General features: G+C 38.5%; 1 protein-coding gene and 1 non-coding gene across 12 annotated transcripts in view; one reads left to right on the top strand and one right to left on the bottom strand.

The window, feature by feature from the left end:
• The window catches only part of OXR1 (oxidation resistance 1), a 349,896-nt gene that overhangs the window by 135,758 nt on the left and 197,806 nt on the right, over positions 1-16,332 (top strand). The window lies entirely within an intron of this gene.
• TRNAL-CAG (transfer RNA leucine (anticodon CAG)) lies at positions 3,852-3,934 on the bottom strand. The gene has a single exon. It is a non-coding gene; the product is annotated as a tRNA-Leu (tRNA).

The following is a 16,332-nucleotide window of genomic DNA, read 5'->3' as shown; positions in this document are numbered from 1 at the left end:
TAAGATATATGCAGGTTCTATCTCAGAAAAAGCTGATCACGTGCTTCCTTTAATAATAAAAGTTGTTTAAATCTGAAGATCTTGTCTAGCTGATGTGATTATTTTAGTTTTAAATTGACTGCAGAGCTGAACATATTCATGTGAGGAGCCTCACTAAACAGTCTGTATATAAAAGAGTGCAGATATCAGCATTTCATTATAAAATACTAAGCATACATGCTGATAATCAGATTTTTTTAAAAGTGATTGTTTTTTCCCCTCAAATACTTCTCTAGATTCTGTCTAGTCCATCTTGTGAAAGTTTCTGAAAGCAAATTTATAGGAAGAGATTTGTCTCCACTGAATTAATTTCTGTCATTCTGTAAGTTTCCATGTGTTTTGCTGAGATTTAGTGCATATTTGTAAAGGTGACTGTTACATACATAACATTAATGAAGAATTTGACAGATTATTCTGTTCTGTTCAGGCCTTAATTCAGGAAAAATGATCTGATAGAAAAGGAATTGAACTTTATACAGATTTCTTAATGAAGTCCTATGGTCTCTGTTGTTTATGATGGCCTAGGATTTAATCTCCCCTCTCCTCTCTCTTTAGTTTTGTTCATTCTTATAGTCTGTAATTATGGAAGAGTTGGCTTGGAAGAATATTATGTTTTATTCTGTGATTATATTGAAAATGCTTGAGCGTGTCCAAAGGAGAGCAACGAGGCTGGTGAGGGGCTTGGAACACGAGCCATATGAAGAACGACAGAGAGCTGGGGTTGTTCAGCCTGGAGAAAAGGAGACTAAGGGGTGACCTTATCACTCTCTTCAACTCCCTGAAGGGGGGCTGTGGTGAGCTGGGGGTCGGTCTCTTTCTCCGGGCAACAACAGACAGAACAAGAGGACACAGTCTCAAGCTGCGCCAAGGGAGATACAGGCTAGAATTAAGGAGGAAGTATTTTACAGAAAGAGTGGTCAAATACTGGAATCATCTATCCAGGGAGGTGGTAGAGTCACCATCCCTCGAAGAGTTTAAAAAAAGACTGGATGTGGCACTTGGTGCCATGATCTAGTTGAGGTGTTAGAACATGGGCTGGACTCAATGATCTTAAAGGTCTCTTCCAACCCAGAAATTCTGTGATTCTGTGAAATCTTATCTGCATATATAATTTACCCATTGCAATGTGTTACTAGAAGGGAAATGCTGTTAACTGCAAATATGAAGGTTTCTAGGCTGCAGAGTTTTTATCCTGTGGCTCTGTGCATCTGTAATGTTGCTGCTTTATCACACAAGATTTGCATCATGGGATGAATCCACTGAAGTAACTTGTGAACTGTCCCTGGAACTGGGGCTTTTCTTATCTTGAATGGTGGCCAGAGCCCTTTGTAGTTCTCTCTCTCTGCCTCCCATGCAAGACTGCTCTCAGTGGGGATCAAAGTAGGGTCAGGAAGGGCTTGTAGAAAAAAGCTACAGTCCTGAGTAGGTATTTGAATGCAAAATTATTTAATGGTCTTCTCATTTGTAGTTTTCTAGGATGCTTAAACCATCTCATACTGTAGGTACACCTGGGCTGATTTATATGATCTCAATATTCATACTATAATTGAAATGAAGCTACAGAGGATCAAGACCTCAAAGTTGCTGTTTGTCTTCTGACATTTAATTATTTAATGGTTTATATGTATATATATATATATATATATATATATATATATATATATATATATATACCTCAGTTATATTTTTTCTTCAAACTTTAGGAAGAGTCTACTCTCTTAATTTAGATCAAATTACTTCTAATAATATTGATTTGATGCCTCAATAAGGTAGATAACAAATTTCTACTTTAAATTGTCTTGGTGGGACTTGATGGTTTTGTTTTCAGGTTTTGTCCAAAATGGATCCCACAGAAAGGCCAGCCAGTCCTGCAACTTCAGAGTTCAGGGTTACTGCTTTAGGTGGCTTTAGGTGGCTGCCTGTCTTGTTGTGTTTGTCAGATCCAGACACGTTGGACCTGCTGGGTGTTCATGGCAGGCAAATGTGCTGCTTCCATAATTCCAGTTGTGGTAGAATTGCTGCCAGGAATGTGGAGTTAAACCCTTTAACAGTTCAGCAGAGGAAAGTGTAGGGGCATACAGTATGGGTAAATGAAGGTGGTATAGAATGTAATCTTATCCCCTCAAGAGTTGCAGCTGAGCCAATTACTAAAGATGAGGAGCAGGCCTGATGTTAACAGGCCACACCTGTACCAAGAAGAAGAGTGTTTTTTATAAAAGAGTGGATTGGTGGGAACTGGAGTCAGTTGGCTGCTGTGAGGACAAGGAGGAGTCGGTGTGCAGAGGAGATGCCTACAAGAAACATCAAGGAGGTGTGAAACTCCAGCAATATGGAACCTTTGCAATGTAATAACAATAGTGCTCTTGCACTATAATGGCATCAGGAAAGTGTCCCTGTATCCATTAACAGCCTGTAGTGCTTCTTGCCTAGTAAAAATGGATGGATTAACACCACCCCTTGGGTTAAGTCCTGGAGAAAAACTGATGTATATCATCTGGACACAAAGTGTGGTAGAGAAGTATTTTGTGCAGCTGAGCACCCTACTCAAGGATTACTTAGTAGAATGTGCAGATGGAAGGAATTAGTTGCCTTTGTCAGAGTTGGTGTTGTTATCATGTAATTAAAACACTACCTGTTTGTTTCTTCCACTGGGATAATTCATTGATTCACCTATTTTAGCTGCTCATTTATAATGATTTAGTGTTATGTGTTTTCAGAGGTCATTACTGTATGCCTGCTGAGGGCTTGCAGTGCTGGATATTTAACATTAACTAAAAATCTTGGTCTTCTACTGCATTCATAGGAAGAATGTTCTTGTGACTATTGTTTGTGGTTTTGTTTCTCAGAAATACTTTGTGTTCTAGAATTTCACCTAATGTGTATATAACATGAAAATTTAATTAGTTTACCGATTCATATCTGTTTTTGAGAGCTACATAAATTTTAAAAAATCAAGAGTACAAAGGAAAATCCAGAGTATTTTGGAGAGCAATTTAAAAGTAAAAAGAAAAAGCACCTAGCATTGAGCTGGGAGCTGTAGTTTTAGAAAACATCTAGAACAAAAATAACTGCTCACCTCTGGCAAAAGAGGGAGAGAGAGGTTTTGCCTTCTCCTTTTCACGCTCTCCTTTGCTCACTCCCCTTCTCTTGCTGCTTAAGCTTAAGTGCCAGAACCCTGCAGGTGAGTACCACTCGCTAGAGCAGCAGGAGCCCATCTCAGGGCAGTGACATCTGTCCCTGCAGGGTGAGGTGACTGGCCTGGCACCCAGTGTCAGAGCAGTGCTGGGAAGGTGGAGTGCTGCTGCAGCCATGGTGGTGGAGAGCAAGCAAAACCCCACCAGATTTTGGGGGCTGCACTGTGAGCTGCTCCCTGCTTTAGGCTGAAACAATTAGATTTTCTGTTTTAATTTAAGACACCATTTAAAAATCTTAAAATAGAACAGAATAGAATAGCAAGTGCAGTTGTGGCAGGAACCTGCAGTGATCATCAACTGCCTGACCAAATGTTAAGACATGTTATTACGTGGATTGTCCTCTAAAACATTGAGATAGTTTGGGAGGTGGAAGCCTGTTCCAGTTTTCTATTGCCTTCTCAGTAAAGAAATGCATCCTAGTGTCCGGTCTGAACCTCTCCTGACAGGGCTTTGAACCATTCCCACACTTCCTGTCAGCAGATACCAGGACAATGAGACAAGGGCCTCCCCGTTTGCTCCTCAGGAGGCTATGGAGCGCCATGAAGTCTTTCCTCAGCCTTTTTTTTCCCCCCAAAGTAGACAAAGCCAAAATCCTCCGCCTGAGTCCCAAAACTAAGATGTCAGGAGTGGGATTCGAACCCACGCCTCCAGGGGAGACTGCGACCTGAACGCAGCGCCTTAGACCGCTCGGCCATCCTGACCCACGTGGGGGAGCTGTGATGGCGCTGTCACTGTGTATTTCTGGATACTTTTAGTAATGTATTGCTGGATTTTTGCACGCAGTGGGTGCTGAAAAAATATTCCGAATGAGAGCGTAGCTTGTGTTGACTCCCTGGTGACCATAATAACTGATGTTTATTCATATATGCAGCTGCTGGGTTCTGTGAGTGAGTGTTAGTGTGGGGAGAAAGAAGCAGGTACTTTCTCATGTTTGTTACATATGCCATGAAGCAGACATCTGAAGCTGTACAGAAATTAGTAAAAACGTGGTATGCAGTATGGTTCACAATGACATTGCTTAAGGTTGATTAATTTCCTGTAATGTCTATGAAAATCCCCCTGGGATATATACAAGTTTTTCATGGTAAGAGTTCTCTGATATTTGAAAGGGGACTGTGACACTGAAGCAAATTGTATGTCTCCTTGCTGAAGGTTTTTTCCAAAAAAATTCATGTGCTTGAAAACAGAATCTAGGAACCTCTAAACAGACAAACTTGGTCAGGATTTGGAAGTAAAAGTAAATATGAAGGACAAGAGGTGTGCTTATTTGGAAGCATCAGATTAAAGTGCAGTGTCTTTGTTTGGAATATAAACTTACTAGAGAAAAAAAAGAAATGAGAAAACCAGAAACTGACTGTCAAAAATGGCAAATAGGATATTTTTATTTTAAATAGAAATAAATAATATAATTTATGTTAATCATATCATTAAATTGCTTCATATGTTTCTAGGGAATTATTACAATAATTAATAGAAATTTATGTAATATATACATTAAATTAATTTATTTATAAATAAATTTATATATTCATTATGTGAAAATTATATATAAAATCGTAACATAAACAAAATTAATATATGAATTATTATGAAATTAATATATAAATATAATAAATGTACAAAAGTTTAATGTATAAATAATATATTGATAATTTATATATTAAATTATATAATTTCTTTAAATCTTAAAAAGCAATATTTTCCCATGACAAAAAAAGGCAACTCTGTACTAAATTGGCCAAAAGTTGGTACTGGTTTTATTTGATACTGTTCCTTCTGAATTGAGAAACCAGTTCTTCTGGCTCCAGTTTGTCAATGTCTTTCTCTTTGAGGAGCCAAAAGTGCTGGGCCGAATACTTTGGTGCTGCCTCATGGGGGCTGAGCTGAGGAAATAATGACTTGTCTTGACCTACTGTCCATGTCCTTCCTTGGAGACACACAAGAGTTGGCTGGACAAGGCTCTCTCTCATCCTGACTTCAGAGTCAGTCCTATTTTCAAAGCTGACTTTGCTCTGAGCAAAGTTTTAGAGCAGGTAAGTTCTAAAGGTCCCCTCAAACCTAAACTCTTTTGTGATTCTACAACTATGTGCCATCTTTTTGGACAATTTTATGTAACAGTGCTTGTGAATTGAGAGTATTAATACTGTATCTTGGCTATGCTGTAATGTGTCCTTTCTAGGGCAACAAGCAGTCATGTCTGAGGCCCAGCAGAATGAAAAGATGATCCTGTGTGACCAATATTCTTGTAACATACTAGAAATGTTATGTTGGGAGTTGGGAGTTATGCTGTAATTTATGCTGCATTTCAGCAGTCTTGGTTGACTTCCTGGAAAATGCAATTTTCTCATATTTAGAATTAGTAATATATTTAAATTAAAAAGAAACAGGGCCTTGGAATGGTCACAAAACATGTTTATATGTGCTGAAATAAGAGTCCTATTTAGCCAGTGTAGTGCTGTTTGTTTGACTGGGTGGTTGATTTTTTTCTAAACAATAGCCAGTAAACTGCTCAGAACTTTTTCCAAAACTTTGGTATATAGCAAGATGGGCAGAGTTCAATAAGCAGAAATAGAGATGGCAGAAGTTAGACCATAAAAGTCAACTCATAATGTAGTAACTCCAGAATGAGCAGCAGTTGCAGCCTACACTCTTTCTGCTGTCAGCACAGAGCTTTCTGGGTCTTCAGCCAGCAGCTCCAAAACCTTGTGTTCCCTACTTCAAGACATATTGATGATGGAATGCTGACTGAATTGCTTGGAAATTAACTAAATAGGTCTTAATTTAAATCAAATCTAAGTTGTAAAGATACCCATTGGCTTCTAGACTGGTAGATCACACAGGAAAGCATAACTAAGTGCATACCAAACATACAGTGACCTTGGTGAAGAATTTGCTCAAGTCTACTCCTGGACAACTCTCCCTTAACATTTTGGGGCATTTTTTGGCTCAGAACTTCATTAACTACAGAGCTAATGATCTGTAACATTAGCTCTGTTCCCTAAAAATCTGCAAATCTGGCTGGCTTGCTGGTTAAAATGTAGTCATACTTGGTCCGCAGTTGCCATCCCGACTGAGCTCTAATAAGTGAACTGAAAACCTCAATAAAAAGGCCATATTTAAAAAGATGTGTGCATTCCTCAAATCCTTATGCACAGACTTATGTAGCTGCTTGTCCATCACACATTCACACTCATCAGACTTGAGGCTGGAGGTTGGTGTTGTGTTGTGTTGGTTGTTGTGTTGCAGGATGTTGATGGGCCCAGCAGATGTGTTCCTATCCACTGAAAATAAAGTCCCTGGGATGTAAAGTGCATTGGTATTACCCATTGAAAGGGTTTGCTCAGCTGGTTCCTGATGCTCTGATGACAGCAGGTGCAGAAGAAACTCTTTGGCAAAGGTATTGCTGTCGACAGTGTCTCATGTTTGCCTTCTGCTGGTGCCCAAGCTAATCAGGGATTTGCACTGCTGTATGAGTATAGCAGCAGTTGATCTATTTAAGTGCTAGGTCCAGTATCTCCAGTAGTGGAGATAAAAGGCATCACGTATGAGAGGCCTACTCCCACCTTTGCTTATCCCTCCTGTTACTGAGTATCCCTTCCTTGGACATTTTGGGTTTGTGTCCTGCTTTAAGTAAAGCTTCTCACAAAGTGAGAGCATCTTTTGTGCTTTTCTTGCTTCGAATAGGAGAGTTGCTTTCCTCCTTATGTTTCAGGTGTCTCCCTGGGGCCCTGAAAGAATTCAAAAAGAATGACTGTGTCCAATGGGACTGATGCCTCTCCTTCCAAAGAGAAAATGGAGCATCCAAATGGGTGATAATGAGATGAAATGTAGTTAAATGGAGACTTGACTTCAAATAGTGTTTCCTTTTCACTATACTTATAACTTCACGTTTTGTTCCTAGTTATATAAAAGCACATGTGCTTGACTTTACAGGTACGTCGAATCCTGTTGTCAAGCCTTTTTTAGTTGCACAAAGAGAAATATAAAGAGATTCAACTCAAAATGTTGTCAAGGAGGTGGGAAGCTCTCTTCCTGCCCCCTGTAATCTTTAGGAACCAGACTCATTCATTTATATGAAAAATATATCAGTAGCCTAAAGAGACTATAGGCTGGAAATGAGACTGCTCTATGTCAGAACCATGCTGTCTCAGCTGCCAGCTGTCTTTGCAGCAGAACTTCAAGCTGAGTTGTAGTCACAGGTAGGAATAGTAATAGAGGCTTTTTCCTGGGTATATTTCCTCTGTTCCAGTGGGAATTAGAGATCTGAGGGGCACAGCTGAAAAAAAAGTAATCATCTTACTATATTGAAAGTATGTTGAGAATCATCTTACTCAATTTAATGGGTCTTTCTTCGTAGATAGCTCATCCTCAAAAAACCTTATAAGCAAGAATGCTCATAAACCTCCTTTGAATTAAGTACAATCCCTTAAATTTCCTAAATAATATCTTCCTTTTGAAGATATAAAGCATTTTAAATGTGTGGAACCATGTGGTGTTTATGGGAGATCAGGAATACTAGAGAAGGCTGGCATAGCATGTCTGCACTATCTGTGATAATAAGAGAAGATGCCTCAGGAGCATATGTTATCAGCAAGATCCAGGAGAGATACAGCACCAATGTGTGAGGCGGGGGAGGTAGGATTCCTTCCATTCCCCTTGGTGTGGGTGCTGAGTCCCAGCTTTTCTTTCCTCCCAAGTCACTATTTTGTCAGGAATGTGAACACCAACTGGAGAATTCATTGCTCTGTCATTGCTGTCTGTTGAGTTGGAATAATGTTTTTTTCTTAGCACTTTTAACTCCAAGTGAAATTGATTATTTCTTCCAAACAAAAAGATAGAACTGCCTTTATGTCTTTGTCTCATGTCTGCTGTTCACAAGAGTCACGGGTGTGAGTTTTTGTTCCTGCTTAAGGCAAGGCATTAAGAGCTGAGAGGGCCGTCAGATGATTTCTTGTCTGGTTTCACGTGAACACAGTCAGATGAAGAGCTCAGCTCATTTCTGTTCCTAACCTGTCCTCTTCCTGTCTGGTAACCATCAACTCCCATGGATGGATGTAGTTACATTTATGGTTATCAGTACAGGGTATAGATGGGCTGCAGAGTATCAGAGTATCAGTACAGAGTATTTAACAAGGCTGCAGTAAAAGGTAACTCGATAGCTGACACTGGGCCAGAACTTGACCTGCAAAATCCTAATTACTAATTGATGAGTAAGCATCTTACCTGACTTTCAGCTTCCAGCTCAAGTGTTCAGCAGTGAAAAATATCCTTCTTCTTGTTAAAAAAAGTAAAAAACAAAAGAATCTGTAAATCATTGGAGATGTGATAAGCGTGGAAAATTACAGTGACAGAATAACTACATTTTATTGTTAATGAGGACTTTATTTTTACTTTTATATAGCAAATTCCTAAAATATTTGAAGCACAACTGCATATTTATACTCTATTAAAGTTCTGTCCTTTATAAATAAGGCAATAGAAAACAAACTATTGAGTTGGAAGGAGTCTTGTCAATTATTTATATTAAATGAATCGGATGATGTTGTGTTTCCCAGACTCTCAAGTGGAAAATCCCGTGACAAAAGTAGTTTATCACACAACCTGTGGTGGAGGCCCTGTGTCCTCTCTTGGTGGTTTTCAGGAAGGCTGAGACATGGTAGAGAAGCTTTAGCTTAAACAGGGCTAAATAGGGTTTAGCTGGTAGGCCTGGATGTGGAGGGGTGATGTAGCTAACAGAGGATTTAGTGAAAGGAGAGCTCAAGAAGGGCTTGCCTTGTGCTAGCTAGAGAAGGGAGAACCATATGGGGTTATCTAGAGTGTTGCAGGTGATTTTGTTTTCCAGATATTTTCCAGGGTAAGAAACAAGCTTGAAAAAAGGACAATACCTGGCCGTGGCTTTGTTTCTATTTCCATGTTATAAAGCCACTTCCTACTTACTAAAACCCTATGGAAAGAGTGAATCCCAGGCCCGTTGGTACTGGATATCAGTTGTGCTTGAAACCTCCTTTTGAACACTGCAGCTCTTCTCTCCTCTCCAGATGGAATGGATGGGATCTGCAGCCTCTTGCTCTCTGATACACAAGTGAATATTGCTTCTGAGGTGCAGAGGGAATGAATTTCCAGCTGATTTTATATGGGGCTGTTTGCAATAAAAAAAAGCATGCAACCAGTGAGTGTGTCACTGCTAATTATCACACAATAAAGATAATCAGAAATAACGATGATATTGTTCTATTATGTAATAAGAACACTAAAGTATTGAATAATGATTAATGTATTATAAAATGTGGAAGGGTTCTTAAGAGTGTTGTAATTTGGAAAGCGGGATTTTTTAGTGCAACTGTCAGTACTAGGGTCTTGTGACTGTGTTATGCAGTATGTAAAAGAAATAATACTTTAAGTTCAAGATATTCCACCATTCACTGTGTACAGAAAACACTAACACAGTAGCTGTCAAATATTAACCATCCCTTAGACTTCCCTCATTTTCTAAAAGCATGATATTTATATGTTTACTTTCCTTATACCAAAGAGACATAGTATCTTTTTTCTTTCCCTCAAAAGACTTTCTATTTGCATGATTAATATGTTCCTTGCATACTGTAAAGAGGAATATCTGCTTCACTCTGGTACCCAGGCTGACTCCCCATCGACTATGTTCCAAACTAACATAAGAATTATTTATGTTTGCAACAAAAAGAAATCATGCTGCTTTGGAGTGTGGTTTTCTTGTTGACATTTTAGAAACTGTTCCAGGCTCTTCTTAATATTTAGACAAACAAATATGTTTGCTTTTTTCTGGTGCTGCTGTTGACATTTCCTAAGGGAATTGCTGTAGATGTTAACAACTTCCCAGCACAGGCATGCTGTAATGGAAGAGTTCTTTGCTTGTGGCCCTGACACAAATTCCTTTTAACTGATGTTTTTGCTGAAAGTAATGTGATTGTGATAACTTATGTGAGTCAGGGTAAATGTGAATCAGTCCTGGCTATTTTGGGGAGCATAAATGTCTGCAAAACTCCTCAGTGTTTTGCTTCTTGCAGATACAACAAGCAGAAGGTACCAATTTATTGTGTGCCTCAGAGCCTCTGTGCTGCACAAATATCTGCAGTGCAGAGCAGGAAGAAGGTCCATGAGGAGCATTGGTAATTGGTGAAGCCTTAAGGCCAGGGAAGCTTGTACCTCTACCTGCAGAAATTGGTCAGTTTGGGGCTTGGCTAATTTTGGAATCAGTAGCCACGAGAAGAACCACAGAGTGGAGTGTGCCCTTGTGTGTGTAGTGTGTGCCCCATGGGCAGTGTAGGTTAGACACAGACTGATATGTGTGGGTTGAACCTGTGCACTGCCATAACTTTACTGTCTGGTCACTACAAACAGGGTGTGATTATGTTAGCCTTTAACCCTGGGCTGTCCACTTAGTGAATTTATATAGCCTTTTATGGGTGAAGATTTTGAAGATTTTTTAAAGCAGGTTGGGTTTTGATCTGGTATCCCAGATTAAAATTCTGAAGCTGTATATACAACCAGCCTGTTTAGCATGTGTCTGTATTAAAAATGTCTGCATTGTTCCCGCAAGAAGCAGTTATAATTTACAATCTTTTAGCGAGGCCATATCTTTTTTTGACTGGTCATGTATTGCAGATAGTGAACAGATTTTCCTCAAAACTCTTTGCTGTTTCAAAATCTTTTCAGCTGAAAAACATTTGTCTCTGGGATTATCCTAACCTCAGTTATTATATTGTCTGCATTTTCAGTGAAAGTGTAGAGAAACTCGCTTGTAAGACAGTCATGCAGCAGCATTTTAGCCATGTTTGTTCCATTCCTGAGCCCTTTGGCTGAGGCTTCAAGAGGCAGTCTTTGTTGGGCTGTGGCTGTTCCCCTGCCTTGAAAAAGAACAAAAACTGTCAGGAAGAAAGATATTCATCCTAAGGGTAGACTCCAGTTACATTAAATAGAATAGCAGCCACTTGGAGATGGGACTGGAAGGCAGCCAAAAGGACACTGAAATTTTTCAATAGTCTGTCCCTATCCCTGTCTTCCAGTGATCAACAGAGAATGTAATTTCAACCTTCAAACTATTCACTGCAACCAAAGGAAACTGAATGCTGTTCTGGCTCTATTTTAAAGAGCTTTGTAACCTAGATGAGGAGATACTCTTCTTTTAAATGTGCATGTTGTTCTACTATTGCAGTAAATCATTGTGGATATTACCGCTTATTGATTTAAGTAAATTGTCCTTTTGGCTGTCTTGTTTCATAAGGAGAAAAGTTGACCTTGACCTGTGGATATGACACATTTTCAATCGGAGTTTTGATTAAGGATTTCTCAGATGGTTCTTCCTGCTTGCATCATTAGCTGGAGGCAGTCAGCCAGGAATTGCCAAGTGAAGTCATGTTTTGAGGCATTCGTGTCGTGACAAGATCAAATGGCTTTCCTTGTAATGCCTGCAAAAGGCTTTAACTGTGTGCTGTACATTCTTTATGAATGTCTCTCAGATGTATGTATGTAAAGGCTGATGGCCTGTGACTTCTAGCAACATTGCAGCCTCATGAACCTCCAGTAATTTCAGACATGTATTTTCAGTATCATTTTTCCCTTCCTTGTGAGAAATCTCTGCACCCTCATGCCACTAAAGGGAGATGTAACCCATTGAGCTGGGTGGGTCCTCTCAGCTAAAATAAGATCAGAAATAGCTGTCAGAATAGGTCTACTGCCACCTGATTTCCGGCACTACCCTTCCCTTCCCAGTGGAATCTCTGTGAATGTCTCCCAAGGAAGAGAAGAAGCCGAGGCCTTTTAAATTAAAACATTGCATTTTAGTAAAATCAGGGATGAGGGAATATAAGAAAAATAAAAAATTGCATTATGTAGGTAAAAATCTCTTTCCTACTGTCAGATATTTGGGAACTTTTAAAAATTATATGTATTCTAATATTTGTGCAATGCAGTTTTTCTGTTTTTCTCTCCTTCTGAATGTAGAGTTGTATTTGTGTGCTATTAAAAAACCCAACCCCCTGTCCCTTTTTTCTACACATAATGGCAGTGAAGTAGTTGCTAGGATAGGAAAGCAGAGGTGAGAGGTGTTCTCTGAGCATGCTTTGATGTGAAGAAGTAGAGATGACATTTGGCCTCAGAAAGACGATCTGTAGGATTCAGGAATTGAGAATGATAGGTACAATAGGTATATGCTATCAGCTTCCCACAAAGTGGCCTGCTCTGTTTTGTGAGGAGGTGTCAAAGAACTGGGTAGCTAAATGTTCTGCTGCCCAGGTCATGGGAGAGTGCCACAAAGTATGGCACTTGCTATGAGGTGTATGAGGTGTTATACAAACGTGGAGTGTTATCTAAAGTACCCAGTGACCATGGCTGGTTATTATGAAGATCATCAGTTGCCACTGTGAGTAGTACATTAGCTTCAACAGAAACTACTTGGTGCATTCAAGAGTAAAATAATGTCCTTCATTTTTTTCCTTAGTTTAGGAAGGGCAGCTTTCTGCAATGCAAGAAATCTGGATTTACAGCATGTTCACAGCTAATGTGCTCTTCAGGATGGATAGTTTTATCCAATCAGTTTTTTAAAATGTTTGGCAGATAGAGGTGAAAGAGCCATCTAATATCTGCCTTTGAATGCAGTATTTAGCAAACATACTGAATTGAATGTATGGCTCAGATTTCTGTCTCTCACTGTGCTTGTGCAGAGTCTTTTGCTTTTAAAGAGCATGATAGATGAAGTGACAATAATGACAGATGTTTTCTGTAATGTGGATGGCATGGCTTGCTGTCATGGGGATCCTGGACTTAAAAAGGGCAGTGCTGTTATCCATGCCTGTCCTGGGGATGCATTGGGAGAAGATCACTTTGTTCAGCCAGAACTGCATTGTACACCTCAGTGCCACACAGACCTGCAGATGCTAATGACTTCCCAATCTGTTTGTCATTAAATTGTCATTAAATTTTCTATGATTATTCTTTTCTGAGCACAACTAGTTCACTAGTTCATTATAAGTGCTCTGCTTTTTTTTTATCACTGTGCTACAGTGAATAATGAGGGCTGAGAAGAAGACTGAATGAATAAAGAAAGGAGATGGAGAAAAGAGGTGAAAGGAGGGAAAGTGAATGAAAATTAGGGACAGAGAAGTTACATATGTATAAATATTTTGGCAGCTCTAGAAAAATGAGTAGACTCAGGACTATTTATTAAGGAAAGACATAGGACAATAGAAATTGCAACTTTTAAAATATGGGGAAAATATTCCAGGTGTCTTGCATCAGTTATAAGTTTTAGGTTTTTTCCCTAAGTGTTTGAATTTAGAAAATAAAATTGAAGCAGAAATAGAAAAAGGAAAACTGAATAGTGGACCACAGAATGAAGAAAGTGACTGAAAAGGAAGAGAACCAGAGAGGGAAGGCTACCTAAATCCACTTTGCTCTATTGCATTTTATGTTCTGAGCCATACTTAGTGCCCCATTTCAAAGAATTTAAAAGGTGATTGCTTATGGCTACTGAAAATGCATGTATTTGTTTTTTATACAAAAAGTTAATTAACTTGTGGAGCTGATATCACAGAGGTGAAATTTCTAGGGAACTCAAAAAGGCCTTCACCTTTGTCAGCAGTAAAGAAACACCAAGGATTTTGTGAAGACAGTGTGATGCTTCTTCTAAGGATTACAGGAAAAATCTCCATTGCTCTAGGGATGAAACTTCTGGCTGACAATGGTCTGGAAGGAGCTTTCCTTGGGTTTTCTCATGGGTGCTGGCTGCTTGTCAGTAGTAGGACCCTTATTCTCACAGTGGTTTTGTAAACTGATTTTTGTGTTGTTTTACTTCTTGTCATGCAATGGGGCTAAATAATGCAACTCATGCTAGAAAAAAGTGGCAGAAAGTGATAAACCATTCAGAAAACATTATGATCAGCCAAGGTCAGTTCTGAAGTCATGGCCAAGCACAAAGGGGACTGCAGACATCATAGTTACAGCCCACCACTCCATGGACTTCCCATTTCTGCAGTGAAGGAAAAGCTTTTTAGATGAAGGTCTAATGAGTCACATTAGCTGGTATTTCATCTGCCATAATAATGGACCACAATCAAAACATAATAATTTATATTCTGTATGAGGTGTTTAAGTAGATCTGAATGAAAATTTACTCACAAGATGAAGACATATTGCTATTTTTGCCTCTTTAGTTTTGTTTTAGTTTTTCTTGGGTCATAAAGAGCCTTTTTATTTCAGCAGAGAACTACTTCATCTAATAAAGGAGTTTTTGATTTTTTTTTTTTCTGAGCATTTGTACATGTTGTTAAACAATAGTTAAATGTTTGCTTCATTGGGCTAGTGAAAGGAGAGTTGAGGTTTTCAGTGCTGAAGTGTTGCTTTATTACTGCTTCCTGCAGAGCCATCTCCATCATACGTTTGCTCTTTAATTTGCCAATTCTTTTAATATATTGTTGTTATGTGTCACCCTGAAGTGGAGTGGGGTTGTTCTAGTTTTCTTGATTTCTTTCATTAAAATTACTGACTTTTAAACTCTCTTTTGGAGCTTAATAATAGCCAGTTTTGATATAGTAACAAAAAAAGAAAGCCTAGACCTTTAAGAATATTCCAAAGAGGCTATAAAACAGACTATCAGATTACTGTTCACTTGAAATGATCACAGTGATAGAGAGATTAAAAGAAATTTGTATAACTCTTCAAACAGGAAAAGACAAGATTGATATTATTATACCAAATGTGACATTGAAGAGCTTAGAATTTATTTCCTTACAGTTCTTTCTGGCCTGCTGGATTAGTGGAGGACAATAAGCCATGCTGGACCCACTTCTTCCTTTAGGTTCTGATTTTCATCTGGAGAAAGGATACTTGAATTGATCTGGTTATTTCATGCTTGCAAACCACGATTACTTGAGAGTATGATTTACAGTTAAGAACCATAATGGCATAAAATTTAAGCACTCAGAAAAACACTGGATGAAATGTAAAGATAATGTCACATTGGAAGAGCTAATTCCTGGTGCACTGTTGAATCTTAAATTCACTTGGTAATAAAGAAAAATTTAACTTGGAATAAAAAGAGAAAGAAATCACTATATTTTCCCTTGTGAGCAAGCTAGCAGAGAATTTTCACAGCCTTCCTTCCATTTTATGTCTGGACATAAAATAGTCACATAATGTAGGAGTAATCAAGTATTCCATATACAAGATGAAATTCACATATCTGATTTTTTTCTGACTGACATATATGCTTGGTAATCTTCTTTTCATACGTGTTTAGTAGTGTAGAGCAGTTCCCTGGAAGGTACAGGAAAGAATGTGAGAACTGATGAAGTGAAGCGAATTCAAAGAAGGAAAATGAAGAATGGATTAAGAAATTTTGGATTAACAAATTATGGAGGTAATTTGGATCCATGAGAATATAGTAATGCTTCCAGGTGGCTGTACCCCAAGATACCAAATATATCTTTATTCCTGTTTCTGGTCCCCACTCTCCCTTCACATGCATTGCCCTGTGAGTTAACAGTGGGCTTTCTGGTCATGAGATTAGACCTTCATCTAAAAGTTATATAGATTAATGCTAAATCCCAGCTCTGAATAGTTTTGGGTAACACAAGAGAGGGAAGTCCATTCTCTGTGTAGGTGAAAGTTCATTTAAATATAGTTTATGATAGGAAGAACTTCAGAAAAAAAGAGTCTCATTCCAAAAGGAAATTACCATAGCATCAAGTTTGATAAGGAAGTTTTAATTTTCCTGCACTGGATGTAATCTTACAAAATTGCCAAGAATTTCACTGCAGATGTTAGCAGAAGCAAGTTCAACACCTGGATGATTTCTTTGTTAATTGATGTTACTGCTCAGAATTATCTCCTTATTGTAGCTTGACTTCGTTCTTTCTCTTTTGTTTTTATCACAATTTATGATGGCAAAAAAGGTTCAGAAATGTTTATTAAACCTGTTCCTCTGCCACTTTAAAACTGTTAACCATGTTCCATCTTTATAATGATGGATTAAGTACCCTTTACTGTCATACTTCTTTTCTAACACTTCCTTTCTGGATGGATCAATAAAATAGTCCTAAGGGAATGTACAAACATATTAGGGGAA

This window comes from Melospiza georgiana, chromosome 1 (assembly GCF_028018845.1).
Source record: "Melospiza georgiana isolate bMelGeo1 chromosome 1, bMelGeo1.pri, whole genome shotgun sequence".
NCBI lineage: Eukaryota > Metazoa > Chordata > Aves > Passeriformes > Passerellidae > Melospiza > Melospiza georgiana.
Note: the sequence above shows the minus strand (reverse complement) of the source record. Positions and strands in the feature narration are given on the sequence as shown.